This window comes from Peromyscus californicus, unplaced genomic scaffold, assembly GCF_007827085.1.
Source record: "Peromyscus californicus insignis strain IS unplaced genomic scaffold, ASM782708v3 Scaffold_151__1_contigs__length_87137, whole genome shotgun sequence".
Taxonomy (NCBI): Eukaryota; Metazoa; Chordata; class Mammalia; order Rodentia; family Cricetidae; genus Peromyscus; species Peromyscus californicus.
In genome coordinates this window covers 51,256-71,782 of record NW_026294438.1, presented here as the reverse complement: position 1 = coordinate 71,782, position 20,527 = coordinate 51,256, and the positions used below count along the sequence as shown (strand labels likewise).

The 20,527-nt window shown below is 46.9% G+C and overlaps 1 long non-coding RNA gene across 1 annotated transcript; it reads left to right on the top strand.

Annotated features, from left to right (window-relative positions):
• Positions 1–329: 329 nt before the first annotated feature.
• On the top strand, positions 330–16,616 carry LOC128110337 (uncharacterized). The gene is made up of 5 exons (XR_008218201.1): positions 330–1,458; positions 1,999–2,038; positions 11,160–11,275; positions 14,769–14,893; positions 15,441–16,616. It is a non-coding gene; the product is annotated as an uncharacterized LOC128110337 (long non-coding RNA).
• The last annotated feature ends 3,911 nt before the right edge of the window (positions 16,617–20,527 follow it).

Here is a 20,527-nt window from a genome sequence, read left to right as displayed (position 1 = left end):
GTTTATGAACCCAGGAAGCAAATTACTTTCTTTTGGGGAAAGAAATCCCTTTTGTCTCAGGGTGAGGAATGGGCCTCCCAGGTTACATTGTTTGGGGAATTGTGCACTGCCAGGATTGTGCAGGTGTCGACTGAGTGTTCGCCTTTGAGCCTTGGGCACCTCACTGCCTGCCTCACTGTCCTTTCTAGGTGGTTCCTTCCCTGACCCAATCTGAAGAGGTAACCCTGGGCATTGAAAAGGACCCACAGATTGTAGCAAAAGTTACAGGACCAAGAGATCATGGGGGAATGAATGGGCTTGAGAAGGCAGAGGTTGTTTTTTGTTTTTGTTTGTTTGTTTTTGTTTTAATGAATAGACCAAATTATTACCTGTAGTGCTTTTCTGTTTCCCAGAGAGTGGCATGCCATGACTATCAGCTGCCAAATACAGCTGAGTCATTCTTTCCAACTTGCCAAAGCCAGGACACTTTGGTTGAATTCACTGTGGGGGAGGGGAGGAAGAGCTGAGGTTCTTCAGAAAGGAATCCGAGTTACACCAACCGATGTGTGTTCACGCTCCGCTGCTCTGTTTCAGTTACAAAGAAAGAGAGTGTGTGCCTGCTTTTTTCCAAACGCCGTGTGGGCAGCTCTGGGGCCTCGAACAGCTCCTGGCTGCTCAGCACCCGTCTCACCCAGAGACAGGCTCGGTTGGCGCTGGTGACTCAGACTCGGGCACGATGGAAGACAGACTCTAGGGAGCACCGGGAACTGATTGGTTGGCGAGTGTGAGCTTGGGGTGTCTGTGAAGGCCCCAGTGCTGTGCAGAAGTTCACTTTCACACGCTAGAACAAATGGGTCCTTTGTGAATAATAACTGACCTTTGTTCCCTTCTGCCTGGCCTCCCCCCCACCCCTCCTTCCTTGCTGGTCTCAGCCAGGATCCCTGATGCTCTAGAAGGACCGGACCAGGAGTGGACATCTCTACCCATGGCAGAGCTGGGATGGGGGAGGTTGGAGACGGGCCATGGCCTTTGGGAATGATGTTCTGCCCTGTGTCAGAACATGGTGCTGGGGACAATCGGAGTCAATCGGAGAAGAACAGGAGGACACTGAGCCCTGATTGCCACCCAGGATCTATCAGACCCTTCGAGTCCTAAGTTACACATCCCCAAACCAGAACCAGTTGCTATTAAAAATGTAACTGGAGATCTGACTCTTTTCAGATCTGATGCCCTCGCCGGAGGGGCTGGTACAGAAGACCTGCCTGCTCGCTCAGCTCAGGCTAGCATCCTGACAAAATAGAGTCCTTTCTTCCGGTTTCTGCTGAGAGCAGCAGCAGCAGCAACGATCCCTAAAACCCAACAGCGTCATCCCTACCTCATTTGCTGGGATCTATTAATCTCTTACAATAGCCAGCAGCTAACCCATCTGGCAGACATCTGGTCTTGATTTAATTAACTCGAGAAGCGAAAGAACATCGGGTAGGTAAAAATCTGTAATTAGCAATAATCTCTTAAGATTTCTTTGTTGGGCCACTCCCTTCCCTCCCTCTCCAGGCAGCAGAAAAGGACTAGAAGGAACCAAAGGCAAACATAGTTGAATTCCTTCTTGAGTAATTGTTCCGGAAAGCCCTGAAAAAAAAAAATTGCTGGCTGTTTAACTCAGCAATTTGAATTCGCCTTTAGGAACATCATCAAACTGTGAATGCTTTGATCTCGCGAATGCTTTTGTCCGTAAGGAAAACCACGGGCACCCAGCTCCTAGGCTATGCTGTCACACTGCTTAGAAGCTCTTGGCACACAGCCAGGAGTAAGAGGTTTGCGAGGGGCTGGCTTTGCTGGAGGAGGAAGCAGCCAGATGCCTGGGAGTGAGTGTCATAAGAGGAGCCAGGAGGCCAGGACACACCCCTTCATTTTCTAGTCCATAAAATAAGGAGGTGGGGCCGCATGAGTTCTAAATTCTAGGTCCTGCCTTCCCAACCTCAGAAGCTCTGTGATTTTTATTTTTTATTTTCCTTCTAGGAAAAGAGATCTCTTCCTATACCACAGACCTGGAGGTGAGGTAGGTTAAGCAAGGATGGAGGCAGATAGATGGCTGCCTGCCCTGCAGGCTTGTCAAAACATTTAAGAAAAGATGAGCGGGATTAAGAGACTCCTTTGAACAATGGTACATCTCGGGTAGGTTTTAGGCCCTGTGGCCACAGAGGAGAGCAAATTTAACTTGCCTCTGGGGGGTTGTGGGGCACCTGTGACCTCAGCCGTAATGAGCATCATATGTTCAAGAGCATTCCAAACCACAGGGGGCTTAGGCAGGCCCCCACGTTAAACCATTGCCACTGCCTCCCTCCTGCGGCCATGCTGGTCTGTGCGAAGGAGGGCAGAACCAGAGCAGCATGGGCAGTGAGCTCTTCATGTCTTCATCCACACATTCATCCCCCAGATGTTCATACCGACTATGGAGGGACTTTCCCTGGGGAGACGTAAAGAAATATCTAGAATATCTGTTTACCTCCGATAGAAAGGGTACCAACAAACCACAGATCTCACCCAAAACCAGGTTGGTGAATTGAGGAGTTGACAGGAGCTATTTACAGGACTATGAATGACTTCAAGGTAGCCACACCACTGAAGAGTCCCACCCAGAGCTTGGAAAAACCTAGAAGCTGCTCCAATGAAGAGACCCTTGGGTAATTTACAGCAGCCTTGCTATGGCACAGTCCTACCCACACACTGCTTACCTTTATATAACCTCGGGAGTTGCAGGGCCTCATCAGGATCCCAGGAGGGAATAACAGGCCAGATCTCATGAGGGTCTCCTGTGGACGTGTATAGATGCTCTGACTGAAGGCAGCCATGGGCATGTCCACCGTGGAGAAGATCACTAAGGCATCTGGGCCTCAGGGTAGCAGGAGCTGATAAAAGCACAACACAGAGGCTCAGTGGTTCTGAGTGTTCACTTTTGCTGCTGTGGCATTCTTGGTTTGCGTGTTAGATCGGCAACAAACTCACCCGCAGGGAGATGGATCTTCTAGCTGTTAATGAGCCTGGCTAACCATCAGAAAGACTTGCTGCTTCTGCCCGTAGAGTTCCCATTCTCCTTCAAGGTCAATGCCATGCCACCTCCTCTGGAAAACGTCTTCGGGTCTCTCCCCTGCTCACACAGAGCATTTGGTCCAACTCCACTGACATGCAATCACACCACTTTTTACTTTGAGAATTTTCTCCTTATTATAGTGGTAGTTCCTTGTGGGCAAGGACTACCGAGGCACAGGCAAGACAGGACCCTGTTGGCTTTCAGCGTGCTGGCCGCCATTACACGTGACGGTTAGTCAGGTGTATGAAGGGGTTGTCCTGTTCCATTGGATCTCTTCCGGGCTCTAGGAATTCAGTTCTGCGGACTTCTCTTCCTGGTTTTCAGTTCTCATGCCATCCTGAGTCTTTTCTCTGGATGTATTTCCTAGGTTACTCTGATCTGAAACAGTGAACATCCTCCCTTGTTCTGAATATTCTAGTGGCTTCAGTACAGTTAAGACCACACAGTTGCCTTCATAACTCCGTACCGTTGATTCCCATTAAATGTGGAGTCAGTGTCACTCCAGCTACACCTAACTGCATTGTTCCCCATATAGGTGATTATTGTTTTATTTAACTCAAGCTTGGGACTTTGTATTTCTCTATACCTGACTGCAGGTGGGAAAGCTTTCCTCCTTTGAAACTGTGAAGGAGGTCTGAGTTTTCTGTGAGATGTGGAATCATGAGCGTGAGCCCAAATGCATGTCACGCTCTGTGGCTTGGCCTGTGTCCTTAGCCCTGTGCCCAGAGAAGTATGATTACTTCCAGCACTGGCAGCCCTGAGGACTTGCTCATTGTTGTGGAATCACAGGCTGGGTTTATTTTTATAACAAGTATTTACTGCCGAAGAGCCTAGTCGAACCTCCTGGGTTTCATAACTCTTCCGGCTCTATTACAGTGCCAGCGTGGCTCCTACTCTCTCGGGTCCCCAGAGAGATGCCTGCTGGGAGCCAGAGCATCAGGTTAAAGATCAGAGTCAGGCATCTGAGCTCAAGGCTCAGGGCACAGCGGGATCCTTCTGGAGAAAGGTAGAGTCATCTCATCCCCAAATAAATGGGAAGAGAAGACAGGGCTTGCAATCTGGCCAGTGTAAGGGAGCCAGCACCTGCTTATGTACAGTCATTGGCACTGGATCCATCTAGGGACGGATACATTCATTCTAGTGCCCAGTACTCAATTGTCAGCTGGCTCCTGATTCTCCAGCTTGTTTGTTCTGACCCCTGAGAGGCTGGGGAGAGGGGTGCGGGGGGGTGGGGGGGGGGGACTTCAGAACCCTCACTCTCTTTCTCATGACTCCATACTTTCCTTTTGTTCAAATACCTTCAGTGGTTCATGTTACCTGGATTCTTGTCACTCTCTGGATATAATTGGTGTGTGTGTGTGTGTGCGCACATGCAAGTGGAAGGCAGAGGATGATATTAGGTGACATTCCTCAGGAGCGCTCCATTTTGTTTTTTGAGACATGTGCTGTCTATCATTAGGACCTGAGACTCACCGGTTCAGCTAGGTGGGCTGGCCAATGAGCTGCAGGGATTTGCCTGCTTCTGCTTTCCCGGAAGTGCTGGGGTCACAAGCTTGCCACTGGGAACGAACTTAGGTCTTCGTGCTTATGGTATTCCGTATGGCGGGGAGGATTCTCTACAACAGCCACGCTTTCAGTCTCCAACGTATGAAGCGTGTAGCAAATAAAAGTAAAGGGACACATGGCACTCAGCCCATAGAGGGGCGGCAGCTAGACAGCACAACATCAAATCAGGCACAACAGAGACAACTGGGCTGGAACAGCCTGATTGAAAGAGCAAAGAGACAACATCATCAAATCAGAAAGCAAATGAGGAAGCCACGTTGAGGCCGCCAGCTGGAGTTCCTGATTGAGAGCTTTCTTTCCATGGATGAGCTTCCTGCTTCCTGTTCCCACCGCAGGCATTTTTATATCGTGGGATAAACAATAGTAACTTCTGTTGAAAACGTTTTACCCTCTGGCTGTTCTCAAGGGCACAACGTTTTTTTTTTCTTAATACGCTTAGATGTTTGTTGTTTTTCTTTCTCCCTGTTCGAGAGTTACGGGGCCAGCCTGCTCCAGGACAGCCAGTTCTAGAGGACACTTTGAGACAAACATGGTTGGGTCTGAAATGGTATGGGGGGCGCGGCATGGGGGGTGGGGGAGGAAGAAAGGGTATCTATCTTACTCCAAGAGCCAACTTCCCAGTAGGCTTAAAGAGCATATGACAGTTTACCAGTGTATTTTATATTACTCTTGGCTCTTTAATTGTTTATGGATTGTGTGTGTGTGTGTGTGTGTGTGTGTGTGTTATAGGACAGTCTCAACTCTTTTATTCTTGACAACTTTTTGGGAAAAAAATTAGTGTAAATACAGGAGGATTGACTTAATACAATTTGGACTCCCCCCCCCCCAAAAAAAAAAAGAGTTTCCTGGAAAGGCTTTGTTGGTCTTTGAAGCGCTAATCTTTCTCTTGTCTTGCTAGTTTGGTTATTTAGTACTTCGCTGCAAGATCTTTTATTTATTTATCTTTTTTAGTGTTTTAAATCTTACCATTTTATCTTTTTTTGTCTTTTGTGCTGAGGTATGGGAACAAACCATTAATGCTAAGATTTTAACTCATACTTTTGTCTTTATCATAATATTCCCTCCTCAAAGAATTGGGACCCAGTTCTTTTTTGTTCCCCCTCTTCGTGAGCTCCTCCCCCTCTTCTTCTTCATGAATGTATAAATGTTTAGCCTGCAGCTATGTCTGAGTACCACATGCATGCTCGGTGCCCACTGAGGTCAGAAGAGGCCTTCAAATCCCTGGGACAAGAGTTATAGGTTGGTTGTAAGCAGCCATGTGGGTGCTGGGAATCGAACCCAGGTGGGAACCAATCCTTTAGGGCATGGAGCAATGATCACTCTGGCTGCTTTCAGCTGCGTGGATGGTCCTTCCTCAGGGTTCATGCTAAGGAAGTGTGGGGTGTGTGGTGTCCAGGGCCAGGAACTTTAGGTGATCCAACAGCCCTTGGTACAAGGAGGTGGCCAAAGACTCTAGACAGCATTATTTAAAGGTTTAGGGCCTGGTATCTGGAAGACATCAGTCGTACATGAATAAAGACCAAAGACACAAAGTCAAAATTGAAATAGTAAAGTCCAGTGTAGGTATGATGTGTCAGGAACAATTTGTTGAATTTTGGAAGGCACAAGCTTGTTTAGCCATTAAGTGGTAATGTAGAAGAGGCCCAATGGAGGTTTCGTCTGTTGGGCACAGGTAAGTGGCATGGGCCACATGGCAACCACTGCTGCTTGACAAAGTTCCAGCACCTTTTACTTTCGTTTTTAATGATTCTCACTATGTGGAATGGGAGTTCCTTTTTCCTTTGAGAAATCATGTGTGGGCTTCAGTAGAGGATGAGGATGTATACAAAGGCAGCCTCTTTAAATACAATAATTCTTTGGAGGATCCCCACCACCGTGGAACCATATAACGTGATAACTCCGCCTACTCCCTCACAAGTTAGCAGCAAGCCCCACCCAGCTCATGTGCCCCCTTCCTCCCCTTTAATCCTTTGTGCAATTGTAGAGTATCAATGTGTGGCTTTTTTTCAATAAAGTGGCAGCCATCCTGAGTCCCCTTCAGATCTTGTTCCCTCGCTGACTCCACACCTCCCTTTGGGAGCCGCACCCTGCTGGAGCTGGACTAGGGCAGTTAAGTCATCATAATGTTATGGAGACACTTCCCAGGGGATGATTTTAATAGTCGGAGCTACAAATCATAGGTCTATAGATTTGCTTATCTGAAGTTGACCTTCGGGTCTCATTTGAAGAGAAAAATCTAAGTTCTCAATTGGTTCCTTGTTCCAGTGGGCTTTTCCTGCTTCTCATTGTGAATATCTTCTAAAAAGTAGAGTTTAATCCTGAGTAAGTGAGTCTAGTTAGTAATCTCTGAAGTTGGATGGATGGTCGAGTGTCATATGCTTTTTCTTTTCTTTTCTTTTCTTTCTTTCTTTTTTTTTTTTTTTGGTTTTTCGAGACAGGGTTTCTCTGTGTAGCTTTGCGCCTTTCCTGCATCTTGCTCTGTAGACCAGGCTGGCCTCAAACTCACAAAGATTCACCTGCCTCTGCCTCCCTAGTGCTGGGATTAAAGGCGTGCGCCACCACTGCCCGGCTGCTTTTGCTTTTCTGATGGGTGTTTTTAGACCGTGTATGTGGTCACAGATTAACAAATTATTATTATTATTATTATTATTATTATTATTATTATTATTATTGTCAGTTGAGACTCACAGGGTTACACTTAGGGGTGCAGAAGGAGCCCCGGCTTCCTTATTTTTTTCTTCCACCAGCTGGGCTATTTGGAGGTACCTATCTTGTTGACCATGTGGCTTCCTCTGGAAGCATGTGGAGCATGACCCTCTCCATTGACTCCCCTCCCTGCAGGCTATGTACTGGTTAGAGGATGGAGAATCCAATCTCTGGAGATTCTACAGCCTGTGGGTTCAAGAGGACAGGTGATTTATTGAAATAGAGGGGCTTCTTCATCTCCTGGTTCTGGCTCTTGTAAGGCAAGAGCCCCAAATACTGTTTCTCCCATTTGTCTCTTTTTATTGTCATTAGCATAAGCCTCAGAGCTTTAGCTGTTGACTCCAGTCTTGTGCATTTAACTTCTAACATTTAGATAAAGCTTAGAGAAAAAAAATGTAAATAAACCCTGCTTTTTTTTTTTCTTTTAAGACTCATTTTCCCCCTGTGGTTAAAAACTAACAAATTTAGCAAAACACAAATAATGGTCTTAATTAAACATAACTTTTTTTCCTAGCCAGCCTTGGTGAATGTAACTGAAAGTAGATCAAATGAGTTAGGGGAGATGGTTCATGGTCGAGAATGTGTCCTGCTCTCGCAGGGGACCTTAGGTTGGTTCTCAGCGTCTACTGTGGATGGCTTACAACTGGCTGTAACTCTATCATAAGGGATTGTGCTGTGGAATATTATTTTAAGATGCGTAACATTTGTTTGTGCTGTGGAACATTTGCTTAATGATGCAAAGATGTGTTGCATTCTTTTATGTTGCATTTGTTAAACTCTGTGAAGCTGTGTTACTTTGCCTGTCTAAAACACCTGATGGTCTAATTAAAAGAGCTGAACAGCCAATAGTGAGGCAGGAGAAAGGATAGGCGGGGTTGGCAGGCAGAGAGGATAAATAGAAGGAGAAATCTGGGAGGAAAAGGAAGAAGGAGCAAGGGAACAAGGAGAAGAAGATGCTAGGGGCGGCCACACAGCCAGCCACGGGGTAAGAGTGAAAGTACAATATACAGAAGAACGAAAAGGAAAAAGACCAGAGGCAAAAAGTAGATGGGATAATTTAAGAAAAGCTGGCTAGAAACAAGTTAAGCTAAGGTTGGGCATTTATAAGTAAGAATAAGCCTCCTTGTGTGATTTATTTGGGAGCTGGATGGTGGCCCCCCAAAAGAGCAAAAACAACCAACAACAGGATTGGACATCCCCTGCTGGACTCCACAGGCATCTGCACTCACGTGGGATCATACCCACGCACAGTCACACACATACACATAACTAAAAAGAGAAGAATTTAAAAAACAGTAGATCAGTAACTGAAGAGACCTATAGATTTAAATAAAGGATTTATACTGGTGTGTGGAATTTTGACCTTAGGAGTTAATGACTTTTAATCATCACATAACTCACGTAACCATTCCTATACCATCTCCAAGCTTTGTCCCCCACAAACCTTGTGCGATGTACTTAGAACTTCTGTAACCTGCTTAAACTTTCTGGTTTTGTCTTTATCTCTATTTTTCCATTTTAGAAAATTCTAGCTTTTTCTCTTAGGACCAAAATCTTATTTTATCATACAAAAAAAAAAAAAAATCCTCCTTGCTAATGTAAAATACTCTCTTATTTTTCACCTTTCTTATCAAAAGTAGGACTTCATACTTCTCATACCTCTCTCCTCCCTCGCCTTCTCTCCTACTTTCTTTTCTTTTTTACTTTGTTTTCTTTCTTAAAATCACAAGGCATAACAGTATAACTTCACCAACTTATTAAGGGAGTGAATCCAAATTATATTCGTGGTGTCCTATAACAAATAAAGATTCCCTGTCCACACTAATGGACAGGTTAAACTATAATGATTTGCCTGTTGTAAGCTCTTAGCAAACGTTTGTTTTTCTTCAAGGGCTCTTTTACATTTTTATCCTTGAAAGAGTCTCGCAGTTAGAGCAAGCTACATTCCATTAAGAGCCTGCCAAGATAAGCGAGTTTCCAAATGACCTTGGGCAGTGGATAATCTTTGTAAAGAGGAGAAAGCAAAAGAGAAAACATACAGAGAGTCAGAAATCTTTGCATCTTAGGCCAGCACATGCAGTTTTAGCCAGAGAAGGCATTTGTGTGTTCATTTAGTTGTCCAGGTATGGGATGCCAAATTTCTATGGGGTGAGGTTTTTAATCACTGCTCCATTCCTCACCTATCTATCGTCATCCGTATATACCCATCCAGATGTACATCCAGATGTACTTTTTGAGACTTATTTCCCCTTTGACTTTCTGTAACAGTCGCTCCTTTGAAACAGACACAGTACCTTTGTAGATCTTGCTGACGGCACCAGCTGTGCTCTGTCGAGACTGATCTACAATAGCCATACTTTCAGCTCCAAATGAGTGATCCCCTTAAGCATGTAGCAAGCAAAAGTAAAAGAACAATTAAATGGAGGTAGCGTTTCAGTAGGAGTAGTAGATACATCGCAAAGCATCTAATCAGGTACTTACAGCATCCCACAGAGAGCAAAGATAATACCCTCAAACGGAGTCTAACAGGACCGTCGGAACTTGACTGAGAAAGTCTCCTTGTGGAAGCCAGCTTGGCTCTCCCTCTACAGATGAGTTCTTGGCTTCTTGTGCCCACTCTGGGTGTTTTGTGTTTTTTTCCTCAAGGGCACAATGGTTTAAATACCCTTAACTGTTTGCTTCCTCCCTGCCACAGAGTTATATGGCCAGCCTGCCTACGTCAGAGTTTTGGAAAATACTTTGAGACAAACATGGTTGGGTCTGAAATGGGATGGTGGGTGCTTTGCCCACATGTATGTCTGTGCATCCAGCGTGTGAAGTGTCTAAGGACGGAAAAAGAAAGCTCTGGATTCCCTGGGCGTAGAGTGATGGACGATTGTGAGACACCATGTGGATGCTAGAAATTGCATCCGGGTCCTCTGGAAGAACGTCCACGGCTCTTAATTGCTGAGCCGTCTCCCCAGCATTCCTTCCTCTACCTCATCTCGTCCCTTCCCTCTTGGTCTGAAGTGTCTCCTGGAGGCAGTTTTGGACCATTTCTTCATCACTGGTCTTAATAGGCAGGGATGGGGTGGTGGAGTCAAACCTGCCTTTTCACTGTTCACTCTAGTTCCGACCTCTGAGACTTGGGTGTCAGGCAACACAGAACCAGTCCCCTCGAGCCCTGTCTCGTCCACTGGTCTCCTGGTTCAAGCAGATCCTTGATCGGTGTGTATAGATTTATGTCTTGGGATTCCTAGAGTGCCACAAGGAATCCTGGATGGTGCTGAGTGCTAAGGGCTGATCCTTCCCAGTTATGGAAGTCTTCCCAGCTGGAAAAGGCAGTTGGAACAATAAATTGATTTGCCAGATGCTTCCTCATTGGGGTTCTTCCAAGTTTTCGTCTCCATGGAAAAGGATGGGGTTATGGCATGCAGCCCTAGTCAGTGCCCTGGCGCTTCAGCCTGCCTGAGACAGCTGTGTCAGGAGCAAACCCAGAAGAGGTGTTTGATGTGAGATCAAAGAATTAATTTCCTATAACCAAAAGAAAATTGGTTAGGAGATACCTTAGAGCCTCTCCATGAGGTAGCTAGTAAGAGGACAGCTGGAGGGACGGCTCAGCAGTTAAAAGCACTGACCGCTCTTCCAGAGGACCGGGGTTCTGTTCCCAGCCCTCACACTGCGGCTTACGACCATCTGTAACTCTAGTTCCAGGGGCTCTGATGGTCTCTTCTCCCTTCCACGGGCCATGCACTCATGTGGGAAACATGTTCCTTCCAGTGCAGTATTCTAGGAGTCTGGCAGTTGCTAACGGTCATATACCCTTGGCTTCCTCTAGTGACTCCTTGCCTGCCAGGCCTTGCCGCCCACACCTCTGACAGCATCCTCCAGCCTGTTCCTCCTGCCACAAGACTTCCTCTAAACACGGAGCCCCATGAAAGGATGAGGAAGCAGGTATGTTTTCCACTGATGCCCCCTCTGTTGCCCAGCTCTTTGCCAGGGTGGTAAAGGGAGCTAGAAACAGTGGTGCTGATGCTTTCAAACATCTTAGTGATTCTTTTAGGACTCTGAGCTATTATTATTTGCTTTTATTTTTCTGGACAGTACTAAGGCTTACTAGCCAGCCTCAACATCTCATTCATCCAGTGACATGGGCCTTCTTGAATTTTATTTTATTTTTCCCATTTGAGTGAATAATCATAAGCTACTACTGGCTCCTGAAGGAAAAAAAAAGTGTCTAAACAGTCAATATTTGGACCCTGTGTGCTCTCAGAGCATTTCCTCAAATATTATGAACTCTTTCAACAGCCCGGTCCCATTTAGTTAAGCTCTTCATTCCTGTGGCCAATGGGGGAAAAACAGCCACAACAGTTTCCATTCCTTTTGTGAAGAAAGGGGGCCCCAACTTCCGGCTTCTCTTTTTTTTTTTTTTTTTTTAAAGATTTCTTTATTTATTATGTATACAGAAGAGGGCGCCAGATCTCATTACAGATGGTTGTGAGCCACCATGTGGGTGCTGGGAATTGAACTCAGGACCTCTGGAAGAGCAGTCGGTGCTCGGTGCTCTTAACCTCTAAGCCATCTCTCCAGCCCCCGGCTTCTCTTAAAGAAACTGTAGTAAGATATATGTAACACACGTTTTTACCACTGTAGTGTCTTTTAAGTGTGTGCTTCTGTGGCATTACATTCATTCACAGTGCTGTGCCACCATCAACTCTGTTCATGTCCAGAACCTTTTCTCCTTGCAAAACTGACACTGTTCATATCACACAGTGACTTTGCCTTGCTCCTCCCCTCAGCCCTCGGCAACAGCCACCATACTTTCTAGCTCTGGGAAGTGAGTCCTTGGTGCTGGTGTAAGCAGAATCCTCCAGCTCTTGTCTCTTTGTAGCTAGCTTCAATGACTTAGTACAGCCTTCTTAAGGCTAACCCACATCGCAGCACGTGTCAGAATTGCCCTCTTCTTAGAGGCGGAATGATGGATACTCCGTCACGCACACTTTGTGTATCCAGGCATCTGCTGACTGACACTTGGATTACCTCCATCATTTTGCAGTTTCAGAGATGCTGCTAATGCACAGTCAGTGGGTGTGCAAACATCTGTTTGGGTCCCTGATCTTAATTCTTTCAAGCATCTACCCAGCACTGGGACTTCGGATTCAGACAGCATTTCTGTTTAACTTTAAGGGATTGTCAGGTCATTTTTCACAGTGACATTCCCACATTTCACCATGTGACATTCCCACAGCTAATGCACAAGCCTTCTGTTTTTCTATATCTCCACTGCCATTTATTATTTTATGTTTGTTACGGGGTTTTGCTTGTTTTTAATCTTTCGTTTTTGAAAATAACTATCCTAGTAGGTACAAAAGAGCATCCCCTTGTGGCTTTGAGTTACATTTCCCTAATGATTACTGACGGTGCTCACCTTTTCACATGTTTGCTAGCCTCTTGTATGTTTTTGGAGGGATGTCTAGCCAAGTTCTCCACCTCTTGAGTCTGGGATGGCCATTATACTGACCGGCTTCCCCATTTTCATAGTGAAAATCTGACATTCTAGGAAACCCCTCAATTCCAGGCCAACTGGGACAACTGGCCCCCCCTAGGTGGCTTTTGTCTGACTTTGTAGGGCACAATGCAGAAGAAGTAACAAGGCAGGGGCTGGAGAGATGGCTCAGCAGTCAAAAGTGCTAGTTCCTCTTGCAATAAGTTCCCAGCACCCACATGATGGCTCACAGTCATCCATAACTCCCGTCCCAGGGGATTTGGTGGACTCCTGGCCTCCATGGGCACCGGCATGTATGTGGTGCACATATATACTTGCACACCAACATTCATGCACATAAAATAAAAGCCTTTAAAATATTGAAAAGTGACAGACACAGGCTTCAAGCTTAACCTCCAAAGGACTCCAAAGCCTTCTCTATGGAAATCGGGGCTTCACAAACAAACTTGGGCTAGCAAGGCCTGAGAGGTGCGAGGCCCAGTTGGCCTATGAGCTGCCAGGCATGAGAATAGGGCCAGCCGTGCCAGCTGACCACAGATGCACCAGAGCCCGGAAGAGCTCAGCCAAACTGGCCCAGCCTGAAAGAGCTGCCCAGCCAGCCCACAGCCTGGTATCCAAATAAGTGACAATTGTTTCAAGCCTGTACAGTTTTGGGTGATGTGTCGCTCAGAGAAACCCAATGCGGATGGTTCCACAGAAAAGATGCTATGATCACCCTTTCTGTAGACCGCTGAGGTAGAGAGGACTCTCCTGCCAACCCCCACCCCACCCCAACCCCGGCGTCTCTATTCATTTATTCTTAGTGGGAGGGGTTTCACCTATCACTGAACTTCGGCGTGGTGGTCCTGGAGCAGCCAAGCAGCCATCGTTCCCTCTGCCCCAAATGACAAACGTTTCCCCTTCTCTCCACCCACAGTCCATCCTTCTTCCGCCATGTGTCTCTGCACGGAAAGAGATACGCTCATTAGATTCAGAGGCCGAGGTGGCAGGAAGGGCCGGCCCCCTCTGTCCCCCAAAGCCAGACACCTCCTCTTACAGGATCTCTGTTTTTTCTCTCGTCGGTCACACAAGCCTGGAGAATTTCTGACTTACACCAAAGCCCTTTCTCCAGTTGGCTGAGGCTTCTGGAGGCAACTCCCGTGGCGCTTGCCTCTGTGGGCAGCTGAATGGAGACAAGTTGTTCTGACAGCGGCGTCTTCTCAGGGCATGTCCTGTTTGTCCCAGAGCCATTCAGGGCCTGGTCCCGAGGCTGCTCAAGGTCAGGACCCTCAGGAGTCTTTTAAAGTCAGCGTGTTTCTTGCTAGAACTTTCGGGTTCTTCGCCTTTTCAAGAAACAATTGTCTAGTGATGATGGCCCAAACGGTGCATAATGGTTTTGTTTGTTTATTTGTTTTTGTTTCCACTCCAATGAGTCCCTAGTGGGACCCCAAGCTTGAAGTCTGCTTACAGGGCTGCCCTGGCCTCCTGAGCTCTGGATGGCTGAACGGATTCTCAGCCTCAGAGTGATGATGGGAATTCTATTTGGGGCTCTTAGTCTCGGAAGGCTAAACACGGATGCCGGAATGTCCGTAAGGGCCTTTAGAGATCAATGGGTTGAGTGTCAGCACTTGACAGATGTGGAAACTGAAGTCTGGAGTTACCCAGGGTCTGCAAGTGGTCTCAGACTGCTGAGCAAGGTGGTCATGCAGTTATGGCTAAAAGATGATCCTGACTGCTAGTGGGGTGCTGGTGTCAGACTTTCCACATTGCTGTCCCCAAATCCCTGACAAGAAGCAACCTGGGGGGTGGAAGGGTTCATTCTGGCTCACTAGCAGTGTGGTTCATCACGGTGAGGAAGAAATGGTGGCCGGAGTGGCTTACAGCTGTGGGGCAGGGGCAGATCAGGAAGCAGAGAGAAATAAGTGTGGATGTCAATTTTTTTCTCCCTTTTTCCTTTTACAGCCTGGACCCCAAGTTCATGAGATGATGCCTCCTACATTCAAAGTGGACCCCTCCCCTCCCCCCGTTCATCCCTTTTGGAAAAGCCCTCACAGTGCCATTAGAAGGTGTACCTCACTAATCCTCAGGTGTGTCTTTATACCTCATGCATATGCATGAGGTGTGCATGCATGTGTGTTCGTGTGTGGGGGTGCACATGTATGTGCATGCATGTGGAGTCCCCGGGTTGAAATTGGGCGTCTTCCTCAGTAACTTATATATTACCTCTCAGTATCGAGACAGACTTTTTCACTGAATGGAGAGCTCTTCACCATTTCAGCCAGCCTGGCCAGCCAGCTTGCTCCGGGCGGGGGTTGCCTGTCTCCAGAAAGCTGGGATTGCCTGTGGACCACCACACCCACAGACTTATGTAGGTCCTGGGGGTGGGAACTCCAGTCTTCAGGATGGCAAATGTTTTACTCACAGAGCCCTCTCACTAGCCCTCCCCGACTAGGTGTTTCTTAATCCAGTCTAGCTGACGGTGAAAATGAATTACCATGGAGCCACCTCAGTTGACCAGCCACAGCTGTCTGCCGCTACTTTCCAAAAGCCTGGACACTTTGGGTGTTTAAAAAAATGGGTTAGAGGAAGTGAAAGATAATGAGGTGTTTTTTTTTCCTTTTTTTCTTTTTGTAGGCACCTGGGCAGCAGCCTCGGAGAGTGGTGTCCCCAAGGAGAGTGATCTCAGAGAGGCTCCCCTGGCATTCTCCTTAGGCTGAGAACATCCCCCACCCCCACCCCACCCCCCACAGGAAGAAATTCAAAAAGGCAAAGGAAACCAGGCTGTCACCCAAGTCAGCACAGTGACAAACGCTGGAAGAGCCCTCTGTCCCCCCCACCTTTTCACCTTACTTCGTAAACATGCTTCTTATGAACACCTAAACGCCACCAGAGGAAACCCCGCGGCTGACGACATTTCTGCCTTTCTGGTCACTCTCTTCTGAGGCTTGTCAAGTTTTCCTGTCATAATATGAATAAGTATTGTTTAGCTTCTTTTTTTAATCCATCTTTCTAAAACGTTATTTCATGTTCATGTTTCCTTGTGTTGACAGTCTTCACGTTTGTCTGTTTAAATTAGGATTCTGTATGTAGCTCTACTGTGAATGTGACACAATTTGTTTCCTGTTGGATACTTGTATGATTTCTAAGTAGCAGAACTAGTAACCAATATGGCTATTTTGTATCAGTAGCTCTCTTGTCCCTTTGGGCTTATATATTCAGGACTGTGTGCCCCTAAATAGAGAGATTTGGTCACCTAGGTCTCTGCTCTTTCTACTGCAAGGTTGCTCTGCAGAGAGATGCAGTCAGTCCACAGGGCTTCCAGCCCATTTAGATGTGCCCTTATCCCAGCGCAGAGTGGAGCTATCATTGACTTTTGTCATTTATAGTCACTTTAGTCTGCCAAATTGGGAAGGGTAAAATAGTCAGGAATACAGAAAATATATCAAAGGAGCCGATCTGCAAGATGCAACCAAGAAACAGGACCGGACGCCTCCTAAAACAAAAGCTCCAAGGGAAACTGGCCGAATGAGGCTTGTTCTCACAATGGTCACCTGTCTAGGGCACGTTGTGGGCTGTCCTGGGTTGAAAATTCAGGGTCATCCAGGGTGGAGTCATATTCAGCAAATGACTGAATATGAGTAGCAGAGTCCATATTATTTTAAGATGTGTTACATTTGTTTATGCTGTGAAACATTTGTTTAATGATGCAAAGATGTGTTGCATTCCTTTATGTGGAGTTTAACTCTGCGAAGCTGTGTTCCTTTGCCTGTCTAAAACACCTGATGATCTAATAAAGAACTGAACAGCCAATCAATAGTGAGGCAGGAGAAAGGATAGTTGGGGTTGGAAGGCAGAGAGAATAGATAGAAGGAGAAATCTGGGCAGAGAAGAAGAAAAAAAGGAAAAAAGAACAAGAGAACAAGGACAGGAAGATGCTAGGGGCCAGCCACCCAGTCACACAGCCAGCCACAGAGTAAGGGTGAATGTAAAATGTACAGATGTAAGAAAAGGAAAAAGCCCAGAGGCAAAAGGTAGATGAGATAATTTAAGAAAAACTGGCAAGAAACAAGCCAAGCAATGGCCAGGCATTTATAAGTAAGAATAAGCCTCTGTGTGTGATTTATTTGGGAGCTGGGTGGCAGGCCCCCTAAAATAGTAAAAAAACAACCAACAACAACCCCCTAAATCTAGTTTGATATTTCTTTCTATTTTAGCCAGGGTATGCATCCTTTTCTGGATAACTGACCATCGGCAGGCCTGTTGTGACTCCTTGTCCCAAGTACCTTTTCCTGTTTCTGTAGTGTGGATGTGGTTTTTTTCCTTTGCCCCTTCACAGGCAGCCCAGGGTTTTATAAGAAAGGAAGCTCGCCGGGCGGTGGTAGCACATGCCTTTAATCCCAGCACTCGGGAGGCAGAGCCAGGCAGATCTCTGTGAGTTCGAGGCCAGCCTGGTCTACAGAGTGAGTTCCAGGAAAGGCGCAAAGCTACACAGAGAAACCCTGTCTCGAAAAACCAAAAAAAAAAAAAAAAAAAAAAAAAAAAAAAAAAAAAAAAAAGAAAGGAAGCTGATCAAGCCAGTGAACAGTGTTTTTCTGTGTGTCTCCCTTCGGGTTCCTGTCCTGACTTCCCTCAGTAATGGGCTGTGACATAGAAATATAAGCCAACCCTTTCATCCTTCAGGTTGGCCTGGTCATTGTTTCCTCACAACAGAAAGTAAACCAGGACAGGTGCCATCTGCTGTGACATGAAGTGGCCAAGAGGGCCCTTGCAGAAGGGTACTATGCTACTCAGACTTTGGCCAGACAAACCTCTTTTCTTCTTAAGTATACAGAGTTGGGTATTTAAGTATAATCATGAAAAGACTAATAGACCTGTTTGTTGTGGATCCCATGGGATTCTAAGAACCTTTCAACTCCAACTTCTCCTTACCCACAGACCTCCACACTCAAGAAGGCACCACAGAAAATAGTTCTGACCTATCATTCCTGGGCAAACTCTCTCTCCTGGTTTCTTGGACCTAACAAGCTGCCAAGAGCTAGACTGAGTGATTCAGAAGCCCCTGGAAACTGTGGTGGCACAGGGGGCAGAGACAATGGCCTGGAGAGAAGACCTTACTATCTAGCTTTGCAGACCCATTTCTGCTTTTTCTACCTGTCTTCACTCAGTTGCAACATTTTAGGAGGCAGCTTGGTGCAGCTTAAGTTTTGGGGGTCTCCTGCATGGTTGGCAGGCTAAATATGAAGCCTGCACCAAGAAATCTCTTGGCCATAAGGACTGACCAGAAGCCTGTGACATGTAAAAAGTGATAGAGGATTTCCCTGGGGGAAGCCTGCTTGAAGGATGAAATAGTTTGAGAATGGGGCCTGTGGATTCTCTGCTCCTCTACTTAGATATGTAAACACCCAGAGGGTTTAAGAGGTAGGGGAATTCTAGAATCCTCAACAGCCTCAACAAAGTCCTCGCCATTCTTCCAGCTGTGCTCAGCATCTGGCTGGCAGATGGTGTGACTGACTTTCCCAATAAGCCCAGCATCCTGCCCCAGGACTGAGACTGTAACCCTCTATTCTCCCTGGGTGTCAGCATTTGATGGGGGAATAGGTGGAAGTACAGAAAGGATGGTCTGATTTTCCAAGGGAGCACTGGACTAGCCAGCAACGTTGTCCCCACCACTGAGGTATCGCCTTTCAAGAATATTTTCTTACCCATGTCCTGAGTCTCTAGGCTTCAAAATGGACCCTTCCTAGACAATTAGCATCTTGTTTGGTTTACCTCATCTTTTTTTTTTTTTTTTGAGTATAGTACTTGTATATGTGTCCAAGTGTCTATATAACTGCATGTTTGTGTGGGGCGTGTATGCCTGCGCATGTATGTGCATGTAGAGGCGAGACGTTGATGTCAGGTGTTTCCCACTATAGTGCTCCACATTTCTTTTGAAACAGGGTTTCTCACTGAATCTGAGTCTAAACAACTGGTTGGACAACCGGCCAGTGAGCTCCAGGGATCTGTGTGTCTCCATCCATCCCCACAGTGCTGGGGTTACGGGCACGCACCACTGTGCTTGTCTCTACATGTGGGTGCTGGGGTTCTGAACTCAGGCCCTCAGGCTGAAGTAACAAGCACTCTATGCATTGCGCCATCACGCCAGCCCTCATACTCTTAACATGTAACACAGCCTGCTTCCTTGCCTCACTGATTCTGAAAAGAGCAGCCACCTGGCTCTTGCTCACCTCCTCCCACTCCAGAAAGGATATCACTTGATAGAGTCCTTCTAGGTGTCTCAGAGTGAAGTCCCTGAAAGTCCCCTATAGACTCTTTGGCCATGCTCACCCATGTATAAGATCCAGTGGCTAGTCTCCAGCGCAGCCTGCCCACACTCTAGATGCGGGTTGTTACATTTACAGGGAAGCGGGAGGAATGGAAGGATAGTTAAGTTCCCAACACATTCCCAGAGCAAAAGGAAAAGGAGGAATGAAGAGAGATGTTGGGGCCTCATTTGAAGTTGTTGTCAGGTGCAGAGAGACACGGAAGTAAGTGCACTGTAGTCTGGCCTTTTGGTGTCCTGCTCTGTAGACCAAACAAAGGTCCTTTCCAGGTCCTCTTGGGCTCCAGCCAGTATGTGTCCCGCCTACCGTCTTAGTCAGGGTTATCACTGCTGTCATGAAACACGGTGACCAAAAGCAACTGGGGAGGAAGGGCTTATTTGACTTATGCCTCCACACTGCTCATAATCATATAGAAGGAAGTCAGGACAGGCACACAACCAGGGCAGAAACCTGGAGGCAGGAGCTGATACAGAAGCCATGGGGGATGCTGCTTACTGGCTTGCTCCTCGTGCCTTGCTCAGCCTGCTTTCTTATAGAACCCAGGACCACCAGGCTAGGGGTGGCCCCACCCACCATGGGATGGGCCCTCCCCCATCAATCACTAATTTGAAAACTGCCCTACAAGCTTGTCTACATGCTTATGGAGGAGGCATTTTCTCCACTAAGGCTCCCTCCTCTCCGATGACCCTAACTTGTAGCAAGTTGACACAAAACTAGCCCAGCACACCTACCTAGCTTCAGCTGTCATCTTGATACAAGCTAGAGTCGCCTGGAGAGGGCAAACTGGTAGGGCATTGTCTTGATTGGTGACTGACACAGGAGAGCCTAGACCATTGTGAGTTGCGCCATCCCTAGGCAGGTGGGTCTGGACTCCGTAAGAAAACCTGCAGAGCATAGGCGTGGGAGCGAGCCAGAAAGCAGCACTCATCCATGGTTCAAGCTCCTGCCTTGAGTGCCTGCGCCGACTTCCTTCACTGATGGCTTGCGACCTGGAAATGTAAGCCACATGAATCCTCTCCTTCCCCTCCTCAAGTTGTTTTTGGTCAGAGTGTTTTATCATAGCAACAGGGTGAAAGTAGAACAGTCTAAAACCCTTTCTGTGAGGGAACAGGTGCTAATGGACTTCCCGGTACCCCAGTATGAGTACAGGATGGGGACAGGCTCGGGCCAGACAGACCACAGGACCAAGCAATCACCTCTCTTTTCCGCTGAGGTAAACACGTGAAGCCAGCAGCCGGCATTGTGTAGACTGTAGAACCCCTCAGAAAAACAGCGCCACAAGCAGTCACTTGAAGATGTCTGCTCTCAAGGACTCAGGATTTGGAAGTAAGAGTGTTGGGAAGAGACACGGGCTCTGAGCACAATGGGGACAGCAGCGGGGGAGAGGGGTGCAGCTGC